Raw genomic sequence first — 27,455 nt, 5'->3', positions numbered from 1 at the left:
CAAGTCTACGATATAAAGAGAGAGGCATAACACTAACACCGGCTCCAAGATCACATAAAGCAGTTTTAACATAGTTTCTTTTAATGGAGCCTGGTATAGTTGGTACTCCGGGATCTCCAGGTTTCTTAGGTATTCCACCCTTAAAAGTGTAATTAGCAAGCATGGTGGAAATTCAGCTTCCGGTATCTTTATTTTATTAGTAACAATTTCTTTCATATACTTAGCATAAGGATTCATTTTAAGCATATCAGTCAAACGCATACGCAAAAAGATAGGTCTAATCATTTCAGCAAAGCGCTCAAAATCCTCATCATCCTTTTTCTTGGATGGTTTGGGAGGAAAAGGCATGGGTTTCTGAACCCATGGTTCTCTTTCTTTACCATGCTTCCTAGCAACAAAGTCTCTCTTATCATAACGTTGATTCTTTGATTGTGGGTTATCAAGATCAACGGCGGGTTCAATTTCTACATCATTATCATTACTAGGTTGAGCATCAACATGAACATCATCATTAATATTATCACTAGGTTCATGTTCATTACCAGATTGTGTTCCAGCATCAGAAATAGAAATATCATTGGGATTCTCAGGTGTGTCTGCAATAGGTTCACTAGAAGCATGCAAAGTCCTATCATTTTTCTTTTTCTTCTTAGAAGGACTAGGTGCATCAATATTATTTCTCTGAGAATCTTGCTCAATTCTCTTAGGATGGCCTTCAGGATACAATGGTTCCTGAGTCATTTTACCAGTTCTAGTAGCCACTCTAACAGCATAATCATTATTCTTACTATTCAATTCATTGAGCAAATCATTCTGAGCTTTAAGTACTTGTTCTACTTGAGTGGTAACCATAGAAGCATGTTTACTTATGAGTTTAAGTTCACCTTTAACTCTAGACATATAATCACCCAAGTGTTCAAGCATATAAGAATTTTGTTTTAATTGTCTACCAAAATAAGCATTGAAATTTTCTTGTTTGACAATAAAATTATCAAACTCATCTAAGCATTGGCTAGCAGACTTATAACGGGGAATAACACCTTCATCAAATCTATAGAGAGAATTTACCTTCACTACCTGTGTCGGGTTATCAAGACCATGAGTTTCTTCAATAAGTAATGGATTAGGATCACATATTTCTTCAACGGGCAGTAAATTAAGACCATGTATTTCTTCAATAGGAGGTAAATTCTTAACATCTTCAGCTTTAATACCTTTTTCTTTCATAGATTTCTTTGCCTCTTGCATATCTTCAGGACTGAGAAATAGAACACCCCTTTTCTTCGGAGTTGGTTCAGGAATTGTCCAATTATTTTCATTAGTCAACATATTATTCAATAGAATTTCAGCTTCATCTGGTGTTCTTTCCCTGAAAATAGAACCAGCACAACTATCTAGGTGGTCTCTGGAAGCATCGGTTAGTCCATTATAAAAGATATCAAGTATTTCATTTTTCTTAAGAGGATGATCAAGCAAAGCATTAAGTAATTGGAGAAGCCTCCCCCAAGCTTGTGGGAGACTCTCTTCATCAATTTGCACAAAATTATATATTTCCCTTAAAGCCGCTTGTTTCTTATGAGCAGGGAAATATTTAGCAGAGAAGTAATAAATCATATCCTGGGGACTACGCACACAACCAGGATCAAGAGAATTAAACCATATCTTAGCATCACCCTTTAATGAGAATGGAAATATTTTAAGGATATAAAAGTAGCGAGTTCTCTCATCATTAGTGAACAGGGTGGCTATATCATTTAATTTAGTAAGATGTGCCACAACAGTTTTAGATTCATAGCTATAGAAAGGATCAGACTCAACCAAAATAATTATATCAGGATCAATGGAGAATTCATAATCCTTATCGGTAACAAAGATAGGTGAAGTAGCATAAGCAGGATCATATTTGATTCTAGCATTCAGAGTTTTTTGTTTAAGCTTAGCTAATAGTTTCTTAAGATCACTTCTATCATTGCAAGCAAGAAAGTCTCTTTTAGTTTCTTCATCCATAACATAGCCCTCAAGCACAACAGGTAATTCATATTTATTGGGAGAGCCTTCATCCTCACTATCATCAATATTATCAGTTTCAATAATTTCATTCTCTCTAGCCCTAGCAAGTTGTTCATCAAGAAATTCACCAAGTGGCACAGTAGTATCAAGCATAGAAGTAGTTTCATCATAAGTATCATGCATAGCAGAAGTGGCATCATCAATAACATGCGGCATCTCAGAATTAATAGCAGAAGCAGGTTTAGGTGTCACAAGCTTACTCAAAACAGAAGGTGAATCAAGTGCAGAGCTAGATGGCAGTTCCTTACCTCCCCTCGTAGTTGAGGGATAAATTTTTAGTTTCTTGTCTTTCAAGTTCTTCATAGTGACCAGCAGATATAAATCCCAAGTGACTCAAAGAATAGAGCTATGCTCCCCGGCAACGGCGCCAGAGAATAGTCTTGATAACCCACAAGTATAGGGGATCGCAACAGATTTCGAGGGTAGAGTATTCAACCCAAATTTATTGATTCGACACAAGGGGAGCCAAAGAATATTCTCAAGTATTAGCAGTTGAGTTGTCAATTCAACCACACCTGGATAACTTAATATCTGTAGCAAAGTATTTAGTAGCAACGTAGTATGGAAGTAACGGTAATGATAGCAAAAGTAATATTTTTGGGTTTTGTAGTGATTGTAACAGTAGCAACGGAAAAGTAAATAAGCGGAGAACAATATGTGAAAAGCTTGTAGGCATTGGATCGGTGATGGAGAATTATGTCGGATGCGGTTCATCATGTAACAGTCATAACATAGGGTGACACAGAACTAGCTCCAATTCATCAATGTAATGTAGGCATGTATTCCGAATATAGTCATACGTGCTTATGGAAAAGAACTTGCATGACATCTTTTGTCCTACCCTCCCGTGGCAGCGGGGTCCTAATGGAAACTAAGGGATATTAAGGCCTCCTTTTAATAGAGTATCGGACCAAAGCATTAACACATAGTGAATACATGAACTCTCAAACTACGGTCATCACCGGGAGTGGTCCCGATTATTGTCACTTCGGGGTTGCCGGATTATAACACATAGTAGGTGACTATAGACTTGCAAGATAGGATCAAGAACTCACATATATTCATGAAAACATAATAGGTAAATATCTGAAATCATGGCACACGGGCCCTAGTGATAAGCATTAAGCATAGCAAAGTCATAGCAACATCAATCTCAGAACATAGTGGATACTAGGGATCAAACCCTAACAAAACTAGCTCGATTACATGATAAATCTCATCCAACCCATCACCGTCCAGCAAGCCTACGGTGGAATTACTCATGCACGGCGGTGAGCATCATGAAATTGGTGATGGAGGATGGTTGATGATGACGATGGCGACGGATTCCCCTCTCCGGAGCCCCGAGCAGACTCCAGACCAGCCCTCCCGAGAGAGTTTAGGGCTTGGCGGCGGCTCCGTATTGTAAAACGTGATGAAACTTTCTCTCTGATTTTTTCTCCCCGAACACGAATATATGGAGTTGGAGTTGAGGTCGGTGGAGCAACAGGGGGCCCACGAGGCAGGGGGCGCGCCCAGGGGGGCAGGCGCGCCCCCGACCCTCATGGACAGGTGGTGGGCCCCCTGGCCTTGATTCTTTCTCTAATATTTTAATATTTTCCAAAAATAAGTTCCATGGAGTTTTAGGTCATTCCGAGAACTTTTGTTTCTGCACATGAATAACACCATGGCAATTCTGCTGAAAATAGCATCAGTCCGGGTTAATTCCATTCAAATCATGCAAGTTAGAGTCCAAAACAAGGGCAAAAGTGTTTGGAAAAGTAGATACGACCGAGACGTATCAGCCAGCCGAAGGGGAAGGTCACACTGCCCGTGAAGTTTGGAGGAGAGTTGAACTACAGGACGGAGAGGATCGTCTTTGATGTGGCCGAGATCCCCGTGCCCTACAACGGGATCCTCGGCCGCCCGGCACTAGCCAAGTTCATGCGGCGTCGCACTATGCCTACAACATGCTGAAGATGCTCGGGCCGTTGACCATCATCTCCGTCCCCTCCGACAAGAAGGACGCGCTGATTTGCGCCGACCAACTCTCCCGGGAAGTAGTTGCAGCAGCTACCGCCAAGGCACTTGCTCCTGCCGCTGAAGCCCCGAGAGGGAAGAAGAAGCCCGGCAAGACCTCTCGCTCCCACTCCGGCAAGCGCACCTCTTCGGAGTGTTGTGCTACCATCGAGGACGTGCCAGAGAGCTCTACCAGCAAGAGCAAGAAATCTAGAGCTGAGCCACCGCAGACAAGAAGGTTCCCGTTTGGGAGGATGGCACGAGAGGGGCTTTCACCATAAGCTCCACCCTCGACAGCAAATAGGAAGGCGTGCTCGTCACCTTCCTGCGGGCGAATGTCGACGTGTTTGCATGGCAAGCATCTGACATCCCCGGTGTTCCCAGGGAGGTGATTGAGCACCACCTAGTTGTCTGTCCTCATGCGTGGCCCGTCAAGCAGAAGGTCGAGAAGCAGGCTCTGGAAAGGCAGGAGTTCATCGCAGAGGAGATCAGGAAGTTGGAAGCGGCAGGTTTGGTGAGAGGAGTGCTCCATCCGACGTGGTTGGCCAATCCGGTGGTGGTGCGCTAGGCAAATGGGAAGTGGAGGCTGTGTATTGACTACACAGATATCAATAAGGCTTGCCCTAAGGACCCTTTCTCGTTGCCGCGCATCGACCAGATTATTGATTCCATGGCCGGGTGTGATCTGTTGTCATTCCTCGACGCCTACTCGGGCTACCACCAGATCTTCATGACGAGAGAAGACGAAGAGAAGACAACATTCATCACCCCATGTGGTACGTATTGCTTTTTACGAATGCCTTCCGGGTTGAAGAGTGATGGCTCAATGTTTGCATGGGCGTTCCAAATTGGTTTTGAACCCCAGCTCCATAGAAATATGGAACCATACATGGATGACATGGTGGTCAAGACCAAGGATAGGGCAACTCTTGTACAAGACCTGGAAGCAACGTTTGCCAATCTGTGCAAGATGAACCTCAAGCTGAACCCTGAGAAGTGTGTCTTCGGCGTGCCGTCCGGCAAACTTTTTCTCGGGTTCTTTGTGTCACAGCGCGGGATCGAGGCAAATCCAGACAAGATCGAGGCTATTGAATAGATTGAGGCGCCCAAGCGGATCAAGGATGTGCGTCGGCTCACTGGCTGCGTCGCCGCCATGAGCCGATTCATCTCCAAGTCCGCCGAGCGCACCCTTCCCTTTTTCAAAATCTTGAAGAAGGCGGGCCCGATGGAGTGGACCCCAGAAGCCGAGGCGGCGTTACAGGATCTGAAGAAATACCTTTCCTCCACGCCAATACTGGTTGCGCCTAAACCACAAGAGTCATTGCTGCTGTATCTGGCGGCAACGAACCAAGTGGTCAGCGCCGCACTAGTGGCACAGAGGGAGGTCGACGAAGAGGCAGTGGCGATGGCAGGACCGGCAGATGGCAAGCCAGAGATTCCCCCGGCAGGGCCTGGTGCCGGCAAGGCAAGGCCCCCGGCAGAATCTGACGCCATCAGGGCAGTGCCCGCGCAGTCAAGTGAAGTGGTGTAGAAGAAGAAGATGATGCAGCACCCGGTTTACTTTGTCAGCTCCTTCTTGCAGGGGGCTAGGTCGAGGTACTCCGGTGTGCAGAAATTGCTCTTCGGCCTCCTTATGGCCTCGAGGAAGCTACGTCATTACTTCCAAGCCCACGAGATCACTGTCGTCACCCGCCTCCCGTTGCAACGGATACTGCACAACCCAGATGCGACCGGAAGGATTGTGGAATGGGCCTTGGAGTTGTCGAGCTTTGGGTTGAAGTTTGAAAGTACCTAGACAATCCAGAGCAGAGTCTTGGCGGAGTTCATTGCAGAATGGACCTCAACACCCGACGAAGAAATCCAGGAGACCGCTCTCGACTGGATCATGTACTTTGATGGGGCTTTCTCGCTGCAAGGCACCGGTGCCGGTGTGCTGCTTGTCGCACCCACCGGAGCGCACCTCAAGTATGTGATCCAGATGCACTTTCCCAGGGAGATGTCTACAAACAACACTACTGAGTACGAGGGGCTGCTTGCCGGTCTCAGGATCGCAGCTGACCTCGGGGTGAAGAAGCTCATCGTCAGGGGTGACTCGCAGCTTGTCGTCAGACAAGTCAACAAGGATTATCAGAGTCCGTTGATGGAGGCCTACGTAGATGAGGTGAGGAAGCTGGAGGAGCACTTCGACGGTATACAAGCGGAACACGTTCCCCGAGCGGAGAACGACATCGCTGACTACATGTCGAAGCGTGCTGTATTCAAGCTACCTGTGGAACCAGGTACCTTTTTGCTCTGGTTAACTCAACCATCCGTCGAACCATCAACAGAGCAGAATAAGCGAAGGAAGTCAGGCCCCGGCAAGTACTTTCCCGCCGAGCCCCCAGCGGCTGCCGGCAAGGGTGTTGCCGTGGATTCTGAGCCCGCCAAGGTGCAGCTGCCGCCGGCGGGGCACCAGGCCCTGGCCGTAGAGACGGTTGCCCCCGTGGCGGAAGAGATGCCTTTGGTCCTTGCCGTCGAGCCCCAGGCTTCAGCATGGGCACAGCATACTGTCCATTTCCTCCAGACAGGGGAACTTCCTAAGGAGCAGGAGGAAGCGGAAAAAGTAGCCCGTCGGTCTGCCTTGTACCAGTTCGTCGATGACGTCCTGTACAGGAGAAGGCCGAACGGTGTGAAATTGAAGTGCATCCCCCGGGAGGAAGGACTGGAGCTGTTGGCAGAGATACATGGAGGCATATGTGGCTCCCACATAGGGTCAAGGGCCCTTGTCGGCAAGGCATTCCGGAAGGGTTTCTTCTGGCCCACCGCCCTCCAGGATGCAACAGCACTAGTAACCAAGTGTGAAGCGTGTCAGTTCCATTCAAAGAAGCTTCATCAACCAGCTCAAGTCCTCCAAACAATCCCTCTCTCCTGGCCATTTTTGGTCTGGGGACTCGACATACTGGGCCCCTTCCCCCGTGCTATCGGGGGCTTTGAGTACTTGTACGTTGCAATCGACAAGTTCACAAAGTGGCCAGAGGTGGAACTGGTGAGGAAGGTGACAGCACAGTCAGCCGTCAAGTTCTTCAAGGGACTAGTCTGCCGTTTTGGTGTGCCAAACAGAGTCATCACCGACAACGGCACGCAGTTCACAAGCCACAAATTCATGTAGTACATTCAAGACCTCGGCAGCAAGGTCTGTTTTGCTTCCGTGGCACATCCATGGAGCAACGGCCAAGCGGAGACGGCAAATGCTGAAGTGTTGCGAGGCCTGAGAACGAAGACTTTTGACAAGTTGCACAAGAGCGGAAGGCACTGGATTGATGAGTTGTCGGTGGTTCTTTGGTCAATTAGGACAACGCTAAATCGAGCCACCGGCCAGACACCCTTTGCCCTAGTATATGGGGCAGAGGAAGTTCTCCCCACGGAACTCATATACGGGTCACCTCGAGTGCTCGCTTATGATGAGCTTGAGCAAGAGCAGTTGCGGCAAGATGACGCAACGCTCCTTGAGGAAGATCGTCTTCGGGCGGCTGTGGGAGCATCACGCTACCAATAGGCCTTGCGCCGCTACCATAGCCTTCAAGGTCCATGCCCGAAGCTTTGAGGAAGGCGACCTTGTTCTTCGGCGCGTTCAGTCGGCCAAGAATTCCAACATGTTGACGCCGAAGTGGGAAGGCTCTTATCGGGTAAGACGAGTCACCAAGCCCGACGCAGTCCGCCTGGAGACCGAAGATGCTGTCCCAGTGAGCAACTCCTGGAACATCGAGCATCTTCACAAGTTTTACCCATAAGGCGCGGCTTGCCGGGCCCCCCGGCAAGCCACCTTTTGTACAAGCTTTGCCGGCAAGGCATGTAACCCTCTGTACAAAGCCAGGCGCAGACCCTGAGCATAAATAAATGAAGCGCTGGCGCCCTAAGTCATAGCATGCATGCTAGGTTAAGTCTCTCCCTCGGTTAGGGTTGATAGTGCTTAGCGGCGGCTAATCCCTAGCCTAGAGGTCGAGTGTGCGTCTTTCTGTTCTCTTTGGTTCGCAGGGTACTTCTGCTGAGCCGCTTGGGGAAAGGAGGATGAACCGGCGCTCCAGCCCCGGCAGGGCAAGGTTGCTAGAGGCTGAAGATACAAGGATCCAACCACGGCAAGCCAAGGTTGCCGGGGGCTGCGGATTCAGATAAGTCTTTCATTCCCCTGTTATGCATTTCCGTATAGAACTGGGACATATGAAACCTCATTTATGTTCCCAAAACCACCGTGCTCCCCTTTTCCTGTACCTGAGAGCTACCTCCTGGGTCGGAATTTGGTAGCAGTCGCGGTGGCGAGGAGATGAATGAGGGGCCTAACTCTACTTCGCCCCTGCCTCCACCAAGAGCGCGAGAATGGTCGACTGAAGTGGGGAAACGGCAGGGCCTGTTGCCGGGCGACAATGTTTACTTTAAAAATAACAAGGATTCGTCCTTGGCATGGGCCTCGCTCACGCACAAAGAACCCGGCAAGCACCCTTTTTCATTAAAAACCTCCCATACAGAAGATGGAGCAAGATAGCAGAGGGCAAAAGGGGCGCCTAGGCAAGGTGTGAGGAGCAGAAGGCACCAAGAGAACATCTTGGTGCCGGGAAAGGAGCTGGAAGACGAGGCAACAGGCCGGCAATATGCGCCGAAGGCGTCGGTGCCCGCGTACTCCGAGTTGACGGCCACCACCCGCCTTCTTCGCCTTCTCCGGCCCTCCTACGCCAGCCGCCCAAGGAGACGACGGGGAGCACCCCGATGGAGAGCTTGGCGAGGATGGCCCTCGGCAGGGCGCGTGGCCGAGGGAGGGGCGGCGCGGTCAGTCGAAGTCAGAGTCGGCATCCTGCCGCTCGACTCCCTCGTCGCCGTTGTCGCTGTCCTCCTCGTCACTCCCGCTTGAGGAGGAATCTTCATCGTCGAAGGAGCTCTCCACGCAGCACTTCAGGCGAGTGCCAAGATCTCCGAAGACCTTGATGGAGAGCAGGCCGCCCTACATTAGCTTGAAGTAGAGGGCAAGCCCCACCGTCAGGCTATGGATGCGGGCGAACGTCTTCCATCCGTGATGGAGATACATGACATGAGGAGCGGGGAAGTCGACATCGACCCGCGTGCCGCCGGTCCCGCAGCCCCTCATGTGCAACCTGAGGGTCTGGGCGGATCGAGCTCCATCTCCTCTGCGAAGGGGGTGGGGAGATGGAGACGACGACGCGGTGGCCGGCGCAGCCTGATGAAGAACTCACAGGGCCGGTCCCCGACGTGACCCTCCATCGCGGGAAGCACCGCTGGCGGAGGCACGGCCGCTGCCCCACCTCGTCCCCTCTCCCCCGACCGCCGCAGCGACCTCGGCCACGCCCCTACCCCTTCCTCTTCTGGCTGGCTCCGCCGCCACGGGCTCGTGGGAAGGAGGGACGCGCTGACGAGCAGCGACCCTCGCCGCCACCGTCGAAGGCCCAGCACCTCCTCTCGCCATGGCAGGTGGAAGAAAGAAGCAAAGATGAAGGAGGATGGATACTGAAGAATGTGGGATGGCGCCCTCCCTCCCCCTCTTTATAAAGGGGCGGGGTCGAGACTCAGCCGCCCCACTCAGCCAATCCAGCCGGCGGAGGTGCAGGGAATTAGGACCGACCCGCTGCCCCAATCAGCGACGGCCCGGTTTCCCGCCTCCACAGTCCGCCACTTGCATGAAGGACGTGTGGCGAATGTGCAGGGTCGAAAGGACAGGTGAGGCGACCGTTCCCCGCCCCGTGATCAAGGGGCGTGGGCGCCTTGAAGACTACGACCCGAGTCCATCCAGTAAATGAGCCGTGCCTCCACACCTCCCTCTTTTTTATGGGGAAGGCACGAGCCGCCTCTTTACCACGATGTGACGCATGCGTGCGGAAACCGCCCCACGCATGCCGCCCATGTCACACACGCCCCCCCCCCCCCCCCGCCGTCGCGCGTTCAACACGGGTCGCGGGGAAGCGCAGCGGACGAAAAATAACTACGGTAAAATCCGCCCTGCCTGCCCGCGCACCGTTTTGGGCCTAACCCAACAACGTGTCGCGCTTATGTGTGGCCCAGGCCTGGGGGCTCCTGTCGGTGTACAAAAGTAGGGGCTCTCCTTTTGACCCCTTTACTTGTGCACGGGCAGTATGAGCCACGCGTCGCGGCCACACGTAGCAGGGAAAAGGAGGGAAGCCGGAGAGAAGCCGAAGCCCAACACAAGACGATCAAGGCAACGCCAAAACCAGAAACACAAGACAGCAAAGGGGCGAGGTGGAGTCCCCCGGCAAGGCCCTTGCCGGGGCGGCCTCCGCGGCCCCGACAAGAGCCTTGCCGGGGCAACTTGCCCAAACACCAACAGAGCGAGCCGCCCTTGAGCCCACAAGTTCCAACCCAACCAACTACGATTGGACCAGGGCTCTGGAGGCACCTCTGTGGTGGCATGCAGATCTTTGTCAAGACCATGGATATATGAGATCAGATGAGGACCAGAAGACGGTGCCCCTCGGCGGAATCCTTGCCGAGGAAAGCCACAAGATCCCCGGCAAGATCCTTGCCGGGGACGACTGCGCGCCACGGCGAGACCCTTGCCGGGCCCCCGGCAAGGCCCTTGCCGAGGACATCAGCGGGGCCACTGCCAGGCCCGCACCAGCCAAGTTTCAACCGCCGTTCGCATGCAGCTGCCAGCCCAACCAGCTGGGCTAGCACCTGCATGGCAACATGCAGCTTCCAGGCCAGATCAGCAAGCGCCTGCGTGGCGGCATGCAGATCTTCGTGAAGACCCTACCACCGCGCCACCTCAGCTGCCTGCCTGCCTACATGGCGCCGCATGCATCGCTGGCCAGGGCGCGTGTCAAAGCGAGGAGGAGCAGCGATGGACGGGACGGGCCTCGCTCCCATCCCCATAAATCTAGGGGACACCTAAGCGACGCATTAAATGCGTCTTGTCCTGTAATACGGGCGATAAGCTCATAGTACTGTAGGCCTTTCCACCTCCTGTGTGCCACTGTGGCAGCCCCTTTCGACTATAAAAGGAGGCCCATGGCGTACTAGAGAGGGATTCAGCTCTTTGGAACTACGCAGCCGCCATAGCTAGTTGGAGAGCTCAAGAACACTCAATACATCCACCAAAGCAGGACTAGGGCTTTACGCATCCTCGCGGCCCGAACCTAGGTAAACGATCCTTGTGCTGACTATTAATCCTACTCTTCTCACAACCCTGCGCCCCGGCAACCGTAGTAGGGATTCTTGTGATCCCATAGGTGTCGTTTCCCACCGACACACATGTACTAAGTTTCCGGTTAATACAATTCTAGCATGAATAATAAACATTTATCATAATATAAGGAAATATAAATAACAACTTTATTATTGCCTCTAGGGCATATTTCCTTCAGTCTCCCACTTGCACTAGAGTCAATTATCTAGTTCACATCGCCATGTGATGTAACACCAATAGTTCACATCACCATGTGATTAGTTCACATCGCCATGTGACTAATACCCAAAGGGTTTTACTAGAGTCAATTATCTAGTTCACATTGCTATGTGATTAACACCCAAAGAGTACTAAGCTGTGATCATGTTTTTCTTGTGAGAGAAGCTTAGTCAATGGTTCTGTCACATTCAGAGTCGTATGTATTTTGCAAATTTTTCTATGTCTACAATGCTCTGCATGGAGCTACTCTAGCTAATTGCTCCCACTTTCAATATGTATCCAGATTGAGACTCGGAGTCATCCAGATCGGTGTAAAAGGTTGCATCGGCGTAACCCTTTACGACGAACTCTTTATCACCTCCATAACCGATAAATATCTCCTTAGTCTTCTAAGGAAAATTTGACTGCTGACAAGTGATCCACTCCTGGATCAATATCGTACCCCTTGCCAAACTCATGGCAAGGTACACAAAAAGGTTTGGTACATCATAGCATACTTTATAGAACCTATGGCTGAGGCATAGGGAATGACTTTCATTCTCTTTCTATTTTCTGTCGTGGTCGTGTTTTGAGTCTTACTCAACTTTACACCTTGCAACATAGGCAAGAACTCCTTTGACTATTCCATTTTGAACTACTTCAAAATCTTGCCAACGTATGTACTCATTGAAAAAACTTATCAAGCGTCTTGTTCTATCTCTATAGGTCTTGATGCTCAATATGTAAGCAGCTTCACCGAGGTCTTTTTTTTTGAAAAACTCCTTTCAAACACTCCTTTATGCTTTCCAGAAAAATTCTACATTATTTCTGATCAACAATATGTCATTCACATATACTTATCAGAAATGTTGTAGTGCTCCCACTCACTTTCTTACAGGCTTCACCGCAAGTCTGTATAAAACCATATGCTTTGATCACACTATCAAAGCGTATATTCCAACTCCGAGATGCTTGCACCAGTCCATAAATGGATCGCTGGAGCTTGCACACTTTGTTAGCACCTTTTGGATCGACAAAACCTTCTGGTTGCATCATATACAACTCTTCTTTAAGATATCCATTAAGGAATGCAGTTTTGACATCCATTTGCCAAATTTCATAATCGTAAAATGTGGAAATTGCTAACATGATTCGGATGGACATTAAGCATCGCTACGGGTGAGGGAGTCCTGGACTAAGGGGTCCTCGGGCGTCCGGCCTGTTAGCCATGGGCCGGACTGATGGGTTGTGAAGATACGAAGACCGAAGACTGCACCCGTGTCCGGATGGGACTCTCCTTGGCGTGGAAGGCAAGCTTGGCGACCGGATATGTAGATTCCTTTATTTGTAACCGACCTTGTGTAGCCCTAGATCTCCCCAGTGTCTATATAAACCGGAGGACTTAGTCCGGAAAGGCTAGATTCATTACCATAGTCATACAAGCTGGACTTCTAGGGTTTAGCCATTATGATCTCGTGGTAGATCAATTCTTGTAATACTCATATCCATCAAGATCAATCAAACAGGAAGTAGGGTATTACCTCCATAGAGAGGGCCCGAACCTGGGTAAACATCGTGTCCCCTGTCTCCTGTTACCATCGACCTTAGACGCACAGTTCGGGACCCCCTACCCGAGATCCGCCGGTTTTGACACCGACATTGGTGCTTTCGTTGAGAGTTCCACTGTGCTGCCCCCAAAAGGTTTGATGGCCCCTTCAATCATCAACAACAATGCTGTCCAAGGGGAAACCTTCCTCCCCGGACAAATCTTCATGTTCGGCGGCTTTGTACTGCGAGCCAACTCGCTTGGCCACCTAGAGCAGATCGACGGCTACGCCCCTGGCCGTCAGCTCAGATTTGGGAGCTTGAATTACGTCGCGAACATCCGTGGAGATATGATCTTCGCCGGATTTGAGACCGCAGTGACCGCTCCTAGTCACCCCGAGGAACATGACCTAAATCTGTCATCGGGCTGCATCCAGGAGATTGCCCCTGTGACTACTTTGGCCGTAGATCCGGAGTGTATTGCGCCAACCGAGGAAGGGAGGCTCAACCCCACCGCGGAGGCCGCAAATTCCACGGCATTGGAGCCGAACATAGACCTAAAGTCACACGACGTCTTTGTCACCGGAACTCCGGACTCGTCTCTGGTTATAAATTCCGAGCCATGTGCATCTGCGGACGCCGAACTGGATCGCTTATCGATCTTCAAGTTCAGCGCCGCAGACATCTTCCAACATTCGCCCTTGGGCGATGTGCTAAACTCGTTAAGAAACTTGTCCTTGATGGGGGACTCACAGCCGAACTATGTCCGGTTCGAGCTGGAGGCTGATGATGAAGGAGAATTTCGCTTCCCACCGACCACCCACTTCATAGCCACTATCGAAGACTTAACCGACGCGCTCGACTATGACTCAGAAGACATCCACGGTATGGACGACGATGCCGCATACGAGGAGGCCCAAAATCCACCGTTCACTGGACGATGGGCGGCCACTTCCTCATATGACATCTACATGGTAGATACGCCAAAAAATAATAGCGGCGATGACAAGGAAAACCCAGCAAAGGAGGACCCTCCTAAAACACAGCCAAAGCACCGGCGTCAGCGGTGCCACTCTAAATCCCGCCGCAGTAGGGACAGCAACACCGGCACAGGAGACGACAACACTCCGGATGGTGCCAAAGACACAGAAGAACCCGATGAACAAACTGCCGAACGAGACAATCGGGAATCAGGGCATGCCAGCCCTGACGAACGGGCCATAGAAGAAGACTCGGAGGACGGTAGTTACCGTCCACCCTCCGAGGAGGAGGTAAGCCTCGGCAACGAAGACTTCATCGTGCCCGAGGAGCCCCTGGAGTAGGAGCGTTGTAAGCTTCAGCTAATAGCCATTGCAAGGAGCCTGAAAAAGAAGCAGTAACAGCTTCAAGCTGACCAAGACCTGCTCAATGACAGATGGACCGATGTCCTGGCAGCCGAGGAATACGGCCTTAAGCGCCCAGCCAAAAGTTACCCAAAGCGCAGATTACTACCTCAGTTTGACAATGAGGCGCCAGATCCCGCACCAGCATCACGCAACGCGGCTGATCGGCCACCGCGCGGTCGGGATAAAAATGCAACCCGAGCCGAAAACCAAATTGTCCCACCTCACCGTAAAGGCAGGGATAAGACAGCTCGGGGCTATACATATGACCTTCGTCAAGACCTGGACAGTAGAGGAGGACATACAAGATCGATCTACGGATCGCGAGGACGTGCCTTGACACACGATGACGGCTACCCATTTAGACGTGATAAACCTAACCACGCCCGGGCCGAATGCCGCAGACGGACTCCATCAGAGCTACGTCACGATGTGGCCCGATACAGAGGCGCCATGCACCCTCTTTGCTTCACTGACGAAGTACTAGACCATGAAATCCCAGAAGGGTTCAAACCCGTAAACATCGAATCATACGATGGAACAACCGATCCCGCGGTATGGATCGAGGATGTTATACTCCACATCCACATGGACCACGGGGATGATCTTCACGCCATCAAATACCTCCCACTAAAACTCAAAGGGCCAGCTCGGCACTGGCTAAACAGTCTGCCTGAAAATTCTATTGGCAGCTGGGAGGACCTGGAAGAAGCTTTCCTCGACAACTTCCAAGGTACATATTTTCGGCCGCCATACGCCGATGACTTAAGTCACATAATTCAACAGCCCGGGGAGTCAGCCAGGAAGTTCTGGACCAGGTTCCTAACTAAAAAGAACCAGATCGTCGACTGTCCGGATGCCGAAGCCTTAGCGGCCTTTAAACATAGCATCCGTGACGAATGGCTCGCCCGCCACCTCAGCCAAGAAAAGCCAAAATCTATGGCAGCCCTCACGGCACTCATGACCCGCTTTTGCACGGGTGAGGACAGTTGGTTGGCTCGCAGCAAAAACACAGTCGGCGAGGCAGGCCCCTCCGAGGTTAGGAACAACAACGGCAAGCTCCGACATAACAGGCACAAACGCCGAAGCAATGGTGATAATAACAACGACACTACAGTCAATGCCAGATTCAGTGGCTCCAAGTCCAACTAGCGGAAGAAACCATACAAGAGAAAAAATCAGGGACCATCCAGCCTGGACCTCATACTCGATCGACCGTGCCAAATACATGGCACCCCAGAAAAACCAGCCAATCATACCAACAGAGACTGTTGGGTTTTCAAACAGGCCGACAAATTAAACGCCCAAAACAGGGAAAAGGGATCACAAAGCGAGGACGACAACGAGGAGCCCCGGCAACCGAACACAGGGGGACAGAAAAGTTTCCCCCTCAAGTGAAAACAGTAAACATGATATATGTTACACACATCCCCAAAAGGAAGCGCAAACACGCACTAAGGGACGTCTATGCGATAGAGCCAGTCGCCCCAAAATTCAATCCATGGTCGTCATTTCCGATCACCTTTGATCGTCGGGACCACCCGACTAGTATCCGTCATGGTGGCTCAGCCGCACTAGTCCTCAACCCAATCATCGATGGATTTCACCTAACGCGCGTCCTTATGGACGGAGGTAGCAGCCTCAACCTGCTTTATCAGGATACAGTGCGAAGAATGGGCATCAATCCATCACGGATCAAGCCCACAAAGACTACCTTTAAAGGAGTCATACCAGGTGTCGAGGCCCGCTGCACGTGCGCAATCACGCTAGAAGTTGTCTCCGGGTCTCCGGACAATTTCCGAAGCGACGAATTAATCTTCGACATCGTCCCCTTTCGCAGCGGCTATCACGCACTGCTCGGACGAACTGTCTTCGCTCGATTCAATGCAGTGCCACACTATGCCTATCTCAAGCTCAAGATGCCCGGCCCACGCGGCGTCATCACGGTCAACGGAAATACGGAACGCTCCCTCCGTACATAGGAGCACACCGCCGCCCTAGCAGCGGAAGTACAGAACGACCTTCTCAAGCAGAACCGTAATCAGGCTGTCGAGCCCCAGGACATCGTTAAGAAGGTCCGGACTACGCTGCAGCAGAACAGCTCGGCTCGTCAAGAGCTCAACTAGCAATTTGGCCTCCGTTCCAGTCCCGATCAGGCAGTGGCATTCGTACCACGCGTACATAATTACGCACTCAAAATTCCATGGGCATCGACGAAGGCACAGAAAGCTTGTGATCCACAGTTCGGCTCGACCGATCCCGGACACACATCTACTTTTACTATTTCCTTTTTCCTTTTCCAGGTTTCCTTTGCATAGGCCTTCTTGGACGGCCTAATTATCAGTCCTGTAAAAGGATAAAAGTACCAGGAGGGCAAGAAGCACAGACGTATAGGGGAAGCTCTAGAGGTCACTCTACCTGTTGTCAGGACCTACACGCAGCTCGCTCTTGGTCATGGCATGCTAAATAGCCGGATTGCTTATCGCACTATTTGTATTAGTGCGCTTTGACGCATTAACCCAATTATAATGGAAAAAGTTCGTGGCTCAAATTTAAAGGCCCAAGATATCACCTCTGCTTTATTTCTGTTTTCCTTTAATAACTTATCTTCTAGCACCCGTACACTTTGGTACGTTTCATATTTGCCAGGGGCTCCCACGCGCCCTACAATACGACAACAAAGTCCGAACACTCTTTATAGTATAGTTCTGTACCCCGAATTTAGCATAATATGCATTGGCTCCGAATCATGTCTTTGGTCAATAGTTGGGTTGCCCGGCTCCTGTGCTTGCTACCTTATGTTCCGCTACATCGGCTAAGGTAGTAAAGGGAGAACTACTGCGATTGTGCCCTGGTTTATCCAAAGGAGCACCTCAATAGAGAAAGCCAAAAACTGACTGTCATAATGCAGCGAGAGCCGGTCAGCTGTTCGGAGGTTGCAAATCGTTGGAGATTTCTTCCGCGTTACGCGAGGGATCGGCACTTCCCGATCAGACGCTTATAGCACTATAGTTCAAAAACTAGGGGCTACGTCAATGTTTTTATTGTCGAACTCCTATGGCTAAGTGAGGGCATTAAAGCCGAATAGTCTGGTTGCCTGGTTCGTTGCGCTAAACAACTCCTTCAAGGACCATATAATTGGATCAAGATTGTTTAGATTCCACCCCGAACACCTCCGTACTACCTACATGGGGGCAGAAGCCGACGACTCGCCAACCCTCAGATTTCATATAAACACGGCCGCACAGGAGGTAAAACTAAAAACATAACAATCATTATATTACAAACCGACTTTGTTTCAGCATACAAGGCAAAGACAACACGAATGTATTCATTCAAAAATGATGTCCTGCCCACACTGCGCTGCTGCAATGCGAGACCCCTCCAGGACATCCGTGAAATAGCGCTCGGGTGTGCGGTGCTCCTTGCCCTCTGGTGGCCCCCGGGCCAGGTCGACGGCGTTCATCTTCGCCCACCACATCTTGCAACGGGCGAAGGCCATACGAGCACCCTCAATACAGGCCGATCGCTTGACGATATCCAGCCGAGGACAGGCATCCACCATCCGCCTCACGAGTCTGAAGTAGCAGCCGGGCATAGCTTCGGCTGGCCATAGCCGGATTATCAAATCCTTCATGGCTAGTTCGGCCACCCTATGCAGCTCCACCACCTGTTTCAGCTGATCGGTGAAGGGCACGGGATGCTCTGGTGCAAGATATTGCGACCAGAATAGCTTCTCCGTAGAGCTCCCTTCTTCGGCTCGGAAGAACTCCGCAGCGTTGGACACACTTCGCGGCAAATCAGCAAAAGCCCCTGGAGAACTCCGAACCCGGGTTAGTACAAGATACTTCCTCCTCGCATATTTGCTTTGCATATTGAATGCCTTACCCGCCGCGATCTTCCTCGCCTCTTGGATCTCTCGGAGGGTGCCCTGGGCCTCATTCCGAGCCGTCTCCGCGCTCTGACGAGCCTGGGAAAGTTCGGCCTCTTTAGCCGACGCGTCATGCTCCAAGGTCTCCCACTTCTTCACCGCGTCATGGAGCTCTTGTTGGACCTCGTTGACCCGGGCCTTGAGCTTCTTACGGGCAGCCTGCTCCCTGACGGCCTTCCCCTCGGCCTCGCCCAGGGCCTTTTTCAGGGCCTCGACCTCGGTCGTCGCTCCTATTTATATCAAGACACTTCGGTCAACATATAAACATCATGCTATTTCCGAAACTTCTTGGGTTATTACATACCTTGATTCTCCTGGAGCTGCCTCTTTACCTTGCCGAGCTCCTCCTCGGCCTTCTCCAATCTTCGCTTAAGTTCGGAGACTTCGGCAGCATGCGAGGTCGCGGACAGCAGCGACGCCTGCATGATCATTCCCGACAAATTTAGTTAGTTTCCTACAAGCAAGGATCGACCCCCTGTCTGGCTTTTCTTTCCGAACACCGGATAGTGTCTCAGGGGCTACTGACTATATCGGGATTTTTTGCATCGCCTACCTCAAAACCTGTCAGCAGGCTGCTACAGGCTTCAGTCAGCCCGCTCTTGGCGGACTGGACCCTCTCGATCAACGTACCCATAAGGATACGGTGCTCGTCCACAATGGAGGCACCTCGAAGCGCCTCCATCAGATTACCCGGTGCCCCAGGTTGGACCGGGGCCACCGGTGGAATGGGCGCACCCCCCCCCCTCTTTCAAAGGAGGTCGCTCGCCGGATTCCGAAGCTGTACGGGTCTCCGTAATCATATTTGGCTGAGGGCCGAACTGAATACGGCCCTCCTCGCCAGTCTCCATGGAGATTTGCTCCCCCGTGTGTCCGGCGGTGGAGGTTTCGCCCTCTGGCGCCCCCTTGACAGCGTCCGGAGCCTCTCCTCGACCTGGAGTGGTCCTTCGGGACAACACCTCGGCGTCGTCCATGGCCCTAGGAGAGTGAGCGGTCGGCGGCGACATGCTGGCCATCTCCTTGGAGTCCAGCGAACCTCCTGACGAGGATCGCTGGAAGCTATCATGGGCCAGACTGAAATAACACAACTAACCATGTTAATACAATGAGGAGAAGAGGTTGGAGATATGGATATCCATGAATCGTAGTACTTACGATCCGGCCTGAGGCTTAGCTCGGGAGCGGCGCTCCGGACTACTGTCAACATCCCATACGGAGTTATCCGCAAAGGAGCCCTTCCTCCTCTTGGGCGCCCCTACCTCCAGATTTGTGGAAGCCGCCCTCTTCTCCCTCCCCTCATCACGAGGAGGGATCTCCTCCTCCTCCTCGTCGTCGTCCTCAGGGACGGAGGAATGGGTCTCTTCGTCTTCGGACGTTATGTCCGAAGTACCCTTACAACGGGGGCCACCTTTGGCCCCCTTGGCCTTCTTCTTGGCCTTCTTCTCCGGCGCCTTATAGGGCACCGGCACTAGCATCTTCGCCAATCGCGGGATGATTGGTTCTTCAGGCAGTGGAGCCGGACACTGGATCCGCTTCGCCCTCTCCATCCAGTCCTGGAGAAGGAATGATGATAAAAGCTCAGACATCACCCTTGAAGCAAGCAAGTAGGGGATGCGTTAAAAATAACATACCTCGCTGGCGGGGTGGTTAATGTCGTGCCCGCGGTCCGAATCCTTGGCTGGCGGTTTCTCGTTGCCCATAAAAAGCAACTTCCAGGCTCCTTCATGAGTGGTTTCGAAGAGCCTCTTCAGGGTATGGTGCTTTTTCGGGTTGAACTCCCATAGAGGGAGGCTTCGGCTTTGGCACGGGAGAATTCGGCGAACTAGCATCACCTGGATTACGTCGACAAGTTTGACATTCTTGTCCACCATGCTCTGAACGCGCATCTGCAGCGCTATCAGCTCGTCTGGTGAACACCAGTTCGGGCTCTTCTCGACCCAGCATGTGAGCCGCATTGGGGCACCGGGGTTGAATTTGGCAGCCGTGGCCCAGTTGGTGCCGCGGGGTTCCGTAATTTAGAACCATTGTTTCTGCCATTCCTTGACAGCCTCCACGAAAGTGCCTTTCGGCCAAGAGACATTGGACAACTTACTCACCATGACTCCTCCGCACTCCGCGTGCTGGCCATCCACCACCTTCGGCTTCATGTTGAAGACCTTGATCCACAACCCGAAGTGGGGTGGGATGCGGAGGAAGGCCTCACACAAGACAATGAACGCTGAGATATTGAGGAAGGAGTTCGGGGATAGATCATGGAAGTCTATCCCGTAATAATACATCAGCCCGCGGACGAAAGGGTGGAGTGGAAACCCTAGCCCGCGGACGAAATGAGGGATGAACACCACCCTCTCGTAGGGCTTCGGCATGGGGACGACTTGTCCCTGGGCCGGCAGACGGTGGGTGATTTCCTTCGCCAAGTACCCTGCCGCCCGAAGCTCAGTAATGTCCTTCTCCTTGACGGAGGAGACCATCCACTTGCCTTGACCTCCGGATCCGGACATGGTTGAGTGCTAGCTAGAGTGGGAAGAAGATGGGAGCTTGGGCGTTGGAGCTCAAGATTGGAAGGGCAGAGGAAGAAACAAGGCGTGGGAGAAGGGGGAATCCTTGTCCGCTTATAAAGCCAGTGAATATTGAACGCCTCCCCACTCGCCTCAAAACTCGCCTATTCCCAAGGACTGTGTAAATGGTACGGTTGGGTTACCCACGCCCGTATTGATGAGAATCCCGCAATAAGGGGACACGATCTCTGCTTTGACAAGACGTGCCAATGGCAACCGCGTCTCAAAACATGGAGCCGCGGACGAAAAACGGTTCGAAATTATGACCGGACAGATGTGATGTCATGTTACAAAAAAGTTGTCAACGGATTGGACCCGTGTAAAATTATCTTCTCTCTGCGGTTGCGTGCGGTGTGTGTGTTGCAGGTCCGGATACAATCGTCACGTCCGGATACTATCTGGGATTTTGGAAGGAAGGGAACCCGCCTTGCAATGCTGAAGAAAAATCTGCGCGCCGGACTCCTCGTCATTGAAGCCAGGTTCAGGGGCTACTGAGGGAGTCCTGGACTAAGGGGTCCTAGGGCGTCCGGCCTGTTAGCCATGGGCCGGACTGATGGGCCGTGAAGATACGAAGACCAAAGACTGCACCCGTGTCCAGATGGGACTCTCCTTGGCGTGGAAGGCAAGCTTGGCGACCGAATATGTAGATTCCTTTATTTGTAACCGACCTTGTGTAACCCTAGATCTCCTCGGTGTCTATATAAACCGGAGGACTTAGTCCGGAAAGGCTAGATTCATTACCATAGTCATACAAGCTGGACTTTTAGGGTTTAGCCATTACGATCTCGTGGTAGATCAACTCTTGTAATACTCATATCCATCAAGATCAATCAAGTAGGAAGTAGGGTATTACCTCCATAGAGAGGGCCCGAACATGGGTAAACATCGTGTCCCCTATCTCCTGTTACCATCGACCTTAGACGCACAGTTCGGGACCCCCTACCCGAGATCCGCCGGTTTTGACACCGACAACGGGTGAGAAGGTCTCATCATAGTCAACTCCTTGAACTTGTCGAAAACCTTTTGCGACAAGTCGAGCTTTGTAGGTAGTAACATTACTGTCAGCGTCAGTCTTCTTCTTGAAGATCCATTTATTCTCTATGGCTTGCCGATCATCGGGCAAGTCAACCAAAGTCCATACTTTGTTCTCATACATGGATCCCATCTCAGATTTCATGGCCTCAAGCCATTTCGCGGAATCTGGGCTCATCATCGCTTCCTCATAGTTCGTAGGTTCGTCATGGTCAAGTAACATGACTTCCAGAACAGGATTACCGTACCACTCTAGTGCGGATCTTACTCTGGTTGACCTACGAGGTTCGGTAGTAACTTGATCAGAAGTTTCATGATCATCGTCATTAGCTTCCTCACTAATTGGTGTAGGAATCACTAGAACTGATTTCTGTGATGAACTACTTTCCAATAAGGGAGCAGGTACAACTACCTCATTAAGTTCTACTTTCCTCCCACTCACTTCTTTCGAGAGAAACTCCTTCTCTAGAAAGGATCCATTCTTAGAAACAAAGATCTTGCCTTCGGATCCGTGATAGAAGGTGTACCCAACAGTTTCTTTTGGGTATCCTATGAAGACGCACTTCTCCGATTTGGGTTTGAGCTTATCAGGCTGAAATTTTTTCACATAAGCATCGCAACCCCAAACTTTAAGAAACGACAGCTTAGGTTTCTTGCCAAACCATAGTTCATATGGTGTCGTCTCAACGGGTTTAGATGGTGCCCTATTTAACGTGAATGCAGTTGTCTCTAATGCATAACCCCAAAACGATAGTGATAAATCGGTAAGAGACATCATAGATCGCACCATATCTAATAAAGTACGGTTATGACGTTCGAACACACCATTACGCTGAGGTGTTCCAGGTGGCATGAGTTGCGAAACTATTCCACATTGTTTCAAATGAAGACCAAACTCGTAACTCAAATATTTGTCTCCGCGATCAGATCATCGAAACTTTATTTTCTTGTTATGATGATTTTCCACTTCACTCTGAAATTCTTTGAACTTTTCAAATGTTTCATACCTATGTTTCATCAAGTAGATATACCCATATCTATTCAAATCATCTGTGAAGGTAAGAAAATAATGATATCTGCCGCGAGCCTCAACACTCATCGGATCGCATACATCAGTATATATTATTTCCAATAAGTCAGTTGCTCGCTCCGTTGTTCCATAGAACGGAGTCTCAGTCATCTTGCCCATGAGGCATGGTTCGCAAGCATCAAGTGATTCATAATCAAGTGATTCCAAAAGCCCATCAGCATGGAGTTTCTTCATGCGCTTTACACCAATATGTCCTAAACGGCAGTGCCACACATATGTTGCACTATCATTATCAACTTTGCATCTTTTGGCATTGATATTATGAATATGTGTATCATTACGATCGAGTTTCAATAAACCATCTATATTAAGTGTATGACCATAGAAGGTTTTATTCATGTAAACAGAACAACAATTATTCTTTCACTTAAATGAATAACTGTATTGCAATAAACATGATCCAATCATATTCATGCTCAACGCAAACACCAAATAACATTTATTTTGGTCCAACACTAATCTCGAAGGTAGAGGGAGTGTGCGATGGTGATCTTACCAACCTTGGAACCATTTCCAACACTCATCGTCACTTTGCCCATAACTAGTCTGTGTTCATTCTGCAACTCCTGTTTTTAGTTACTACTCTTAGCAACTAAACCAGTATCAAATACTGAGAGGTTGCTATAAACATTAGTAAAGTACACATCAATAACATGTATATCAAATATACTTTTGTTTACTTTTCCATCCTTCTTATCCGCCAAGTATCTAGGGTAGTTCCACTTCCAGTGACCATTTCCTTTGCAGTAGAAGCACTCAGTTCCAGGCTTGGGTCTAGCTTTGGGCTTCTTCATGGGAGTGGCAACTTGCTTGCCATTCTTCTTGAAGTTCCCTTTCTTTCCCTTTCCCTTTCACTTGAAACTAGTGGTCTTGTCAACCATCAACATTTGATGCTTTTCTTGATTTCTACCTTCATTGATTTCAGCATCACGAAGAGCTCGGGAATCGTTTTCGTCATCCCTTGCATATTATAGTTTATCACTAAGTTCTTGTAACTTGGTGATAGTGACTAGAGAACTTTGTCAATTACTAGACAAACGGTTAAACTGTAGTACACTGGTGCACATTGGTCCTAAACAAACGGTTTTTAACCCCTTTCCGCGACGACATTCGGAACCGTCGCCAAGTGAGTGTGGGTGATAGGGGGGTCCTTCCCACACGACCCAGAAACCGTCGGGGATATGCCCTCCTGGCACACACGTTCGGCAAAATGAGGTCGTGTGCGACCGGCGAGCACTCAAATACAGAAATATGTACAGTAGAGCTAAAAAAATACAATTATACGGCAAAATTGTTTCTGGTCTCAAGTACATCCCACACAGTCAGTCCCCGCTAAACGTTTCCGTTCATATGCACATCCCACACAGTCACTCCAAGGAAAACGTTTCCTTTCATAGGTACATCACACACAATTTTTCCCGTTAAATTGTTTGCGTTATTGAATGTTTCACACACGGTCCGTAGAAGAAACTGTGTGGCAAAGGCTGTCCATCACACACAGTTTTTATGTGGTAAACGTTTGCGCAAGGTGGCCTAACGCAAACAGTTTTCAAGAGAAAGTCGTGTGTGATTGTTCATTGATCCAACATGGTTTATTCCTAGAAACTGTGTGCGTTGCCTGAGGTCATCGCCCACGGTATTTTTTCAACAACCGTTTGCAATAGCAAAACACAATTAACAGGCTAATTCGCCATTAGCGGGCTAATTATCCGATTAATCATAATCCATTTATTAATCTAATTGACATTTCATATTAAGCACACAATATATTTCATTTCCATATTAAGGAAGCAGAATTTCATAATTGAAATACATCAGAGTACAACATGATATAGCTTCAGCACTCAGCTACCCCATTACACAACTGCACCAGCAGCAAGTTCCACATGCAACATGTAGAACCTTTCGAAATTAGCATCATAGACGGTATATAGACAGATGCATCTCATCTGGAAAACTGTTGAAGCGGAAGGCGAATATTGAGCCTTCATTCATGTTGAAGGTCTTTGCAACTTTAGGCCAGTGCATGTGGATGATTGACCATCCGTCCTTCGTCCTCTTCAGGAACACTTCAATATTGAACTGTGGGTGCTGTATGAAAACCTTCCTCGCCTCCTGACCATAGAGGTGGTTTGAGAGGTAATCATCAGTGAACTGCTTTGGAAAGGCCTGAAAACAAGGATGTGCATAAATATCTTCTCTATATGGAAATGGGGCAAAGGAATAAAAAAAGGTAACGTATAATAGTTAGTACCATCTTGTAGTGAACTGATGTCTTCTTCATTATGCAAACAAAGATCTTGTTGTTTTTTGTCGCTAATTTCTTTATCCTAACAATCTTTCTGAGTTTCTTGATTTGATTGATATTCATGGACAACTCATTTCCCCATATGCAAAAAGGGTCGAGCAGTGGGTCAAAACCTCTGACAGCAGGACCTACATGTGCAAGACCAAATTGTTAAAAACCAAAATATTAGAATGGTTCCTGCAATTGCACAATAATGTGCTATTAGACAACGGACCATGCACGTGCTAACCTCGATTATAAACCTCAGTGCTTCCCATTGTTTCCCTGCAACACATATAAGGTAGTTAGTCATCACGTTAAGTAAGGGTTCGCATGCTATCAGTAAAATATGTTGATGAAAAATAAGCACATTGCAGATTCATCAGATTAATTGAAGCCACACGGAAAACCCATTTACCAAAACCAAGCATGATTAAGAACTAGGAAATATAGAACTTGTATATGTTTCTCATGTATTAAGTGCAGCCAAATTCGATTTATTCCTCACATGCACAACAGTACAAAATTCTACCCACGACAATTGGACATCACATTGCAGAACTGAACCAAGCAGTTAACTAAACACCACAACAAATGAACCAAACATTAACTGAGCACCACATTGCACAATATAACATACTCCTAATAGAAGATCAGAGAGTTAACCAAACAGTTAACTACAACCAATTGTAGCAATTGTATTTGTTTCTCATGTATTTACTACAGCCAAATTCAATTTATTTCTCACATGGTGTGCAATAACAGAATACACCCACAATTTTGTAAAGATAAATTTGATTTATTTCTCACATGGAAGACAATACAAAATTGCAGCCTGAAGAATTGAACATCACATTTGCAGAATTGAACCAAACAGTTAACTGAAGACGACAACTAATTAACAAAACAGTTAATAAGTGAGCACCACACTGCACGACATATAGAACATATACACTAGAGCAACAGATTGCATGGTGAAATTAGATAGCACAAAACACTAGAATTTGCGAAGGAAAGGCAGGAGTAGCACACGCAACGGGTAAACCGAGCATGCTTAACCAGCATAGCTAGAAATTGGCAAGGTGCTCCTTCAAGATCTGGGAGTCGGCACGAATGGCAGCCATCGCGACCTCATCCGCGTGTGCGGCCGCGATTTGCTTCTCCGCTGCCAAATGCTCCTTGAGGTCCTGGCTATACTGCGTGCACCATGGCTTAGGCCGGCGCTTATTTGGTGGAGGGGTCGGTGATTTGGGTGGAAGGTGTCGCACTCGCGCCGGCGGTCGGGGCATGTGGGATGTGGAAGGAGGAGGAGGATGGGGTCGGGTGTGGATTACCTGCCTAGATAGAGGAGGCCGAGCAGCGTGAAGGAGGGTCGCCGGTGAGGAGGCGGTGGCACTGCAAGCAAGGAGTGAAGGTTTCAACTTGGAAAGGAAGGCGGAAAGAGGGGAAATGTGGCTTTTGGTAAGGGGTAGGGGGCGGGGAGGTAGATATTTCCGCGGAAGCCAAAAATTTGGAATCACTTCAGCCAAAAAACTGGCGCGCAAAGTGTCATCAGACATGGTCCCTTATTCAGAACTGTGTGCGATATGTGGACATCACAAACGATTCAGATAGCTTAACCCGTGTGTGATGAGTTTGAACATGAAAAGTTTTGGTTCGAATTTCCATGGTTACAGTGGTCATCCACGTCATTGCATAATTCGGGTACACAAAGGAGACTACAGCACACCCACACTTCTTAATCTAGCAAGTTCAGCAATTAAACAGAGCTAGCTGACCTAAACATTACTCTAAAATATTAAAGACCGGCGCTCTTAATTAAACAAAACAAAGAGTACTACTACGGCTGGTGCTCGTCGATCTTCGCCGCCGCCTCCATGTCCAGCTCGCGCCCGACGGTCTCCTGGGGAAGGGGCTCCATGGCATCCATCACACCATACTCGGCAAGCATCTCGCCATCCGCGTCCGCCATCTCTTTGGAAAAGGCCGCCACGAGCTGGGCGTGGGCGGACGCGATCTGGGCTTGGACGGGCTCCGTCGTCGCAAGGTTTGCGGCGGAGGAACAGACGGCTGCTCGAACACTCTCGGCGATTGCCAGCTCTTCGGCCGTGGGTTGCCGACCATTGTCGGAGAAGCTTCATTCGATTTGTGCGGTGATCGCCAGGAGCTGGGCGTGAGCGG

Source organism: Triticum aestivum, chromosome 2D (genome assembly GCF_018294505.1).
Source record: "Triticum aestivum cultivar Chinese Spring chromosome 2D, IWGSC CS RefSeq v2.1, whole genome shotgun sequence".
Classification (NCBI taxonomy): Eukaryota; Viridiplantae; Streptophyta; class Magnoliopsida; order Poales; family Poaceae; genus Triticum; species Triticum aestivum.
Note: the sequence above shows the minus strand (reverse complement) of the source record.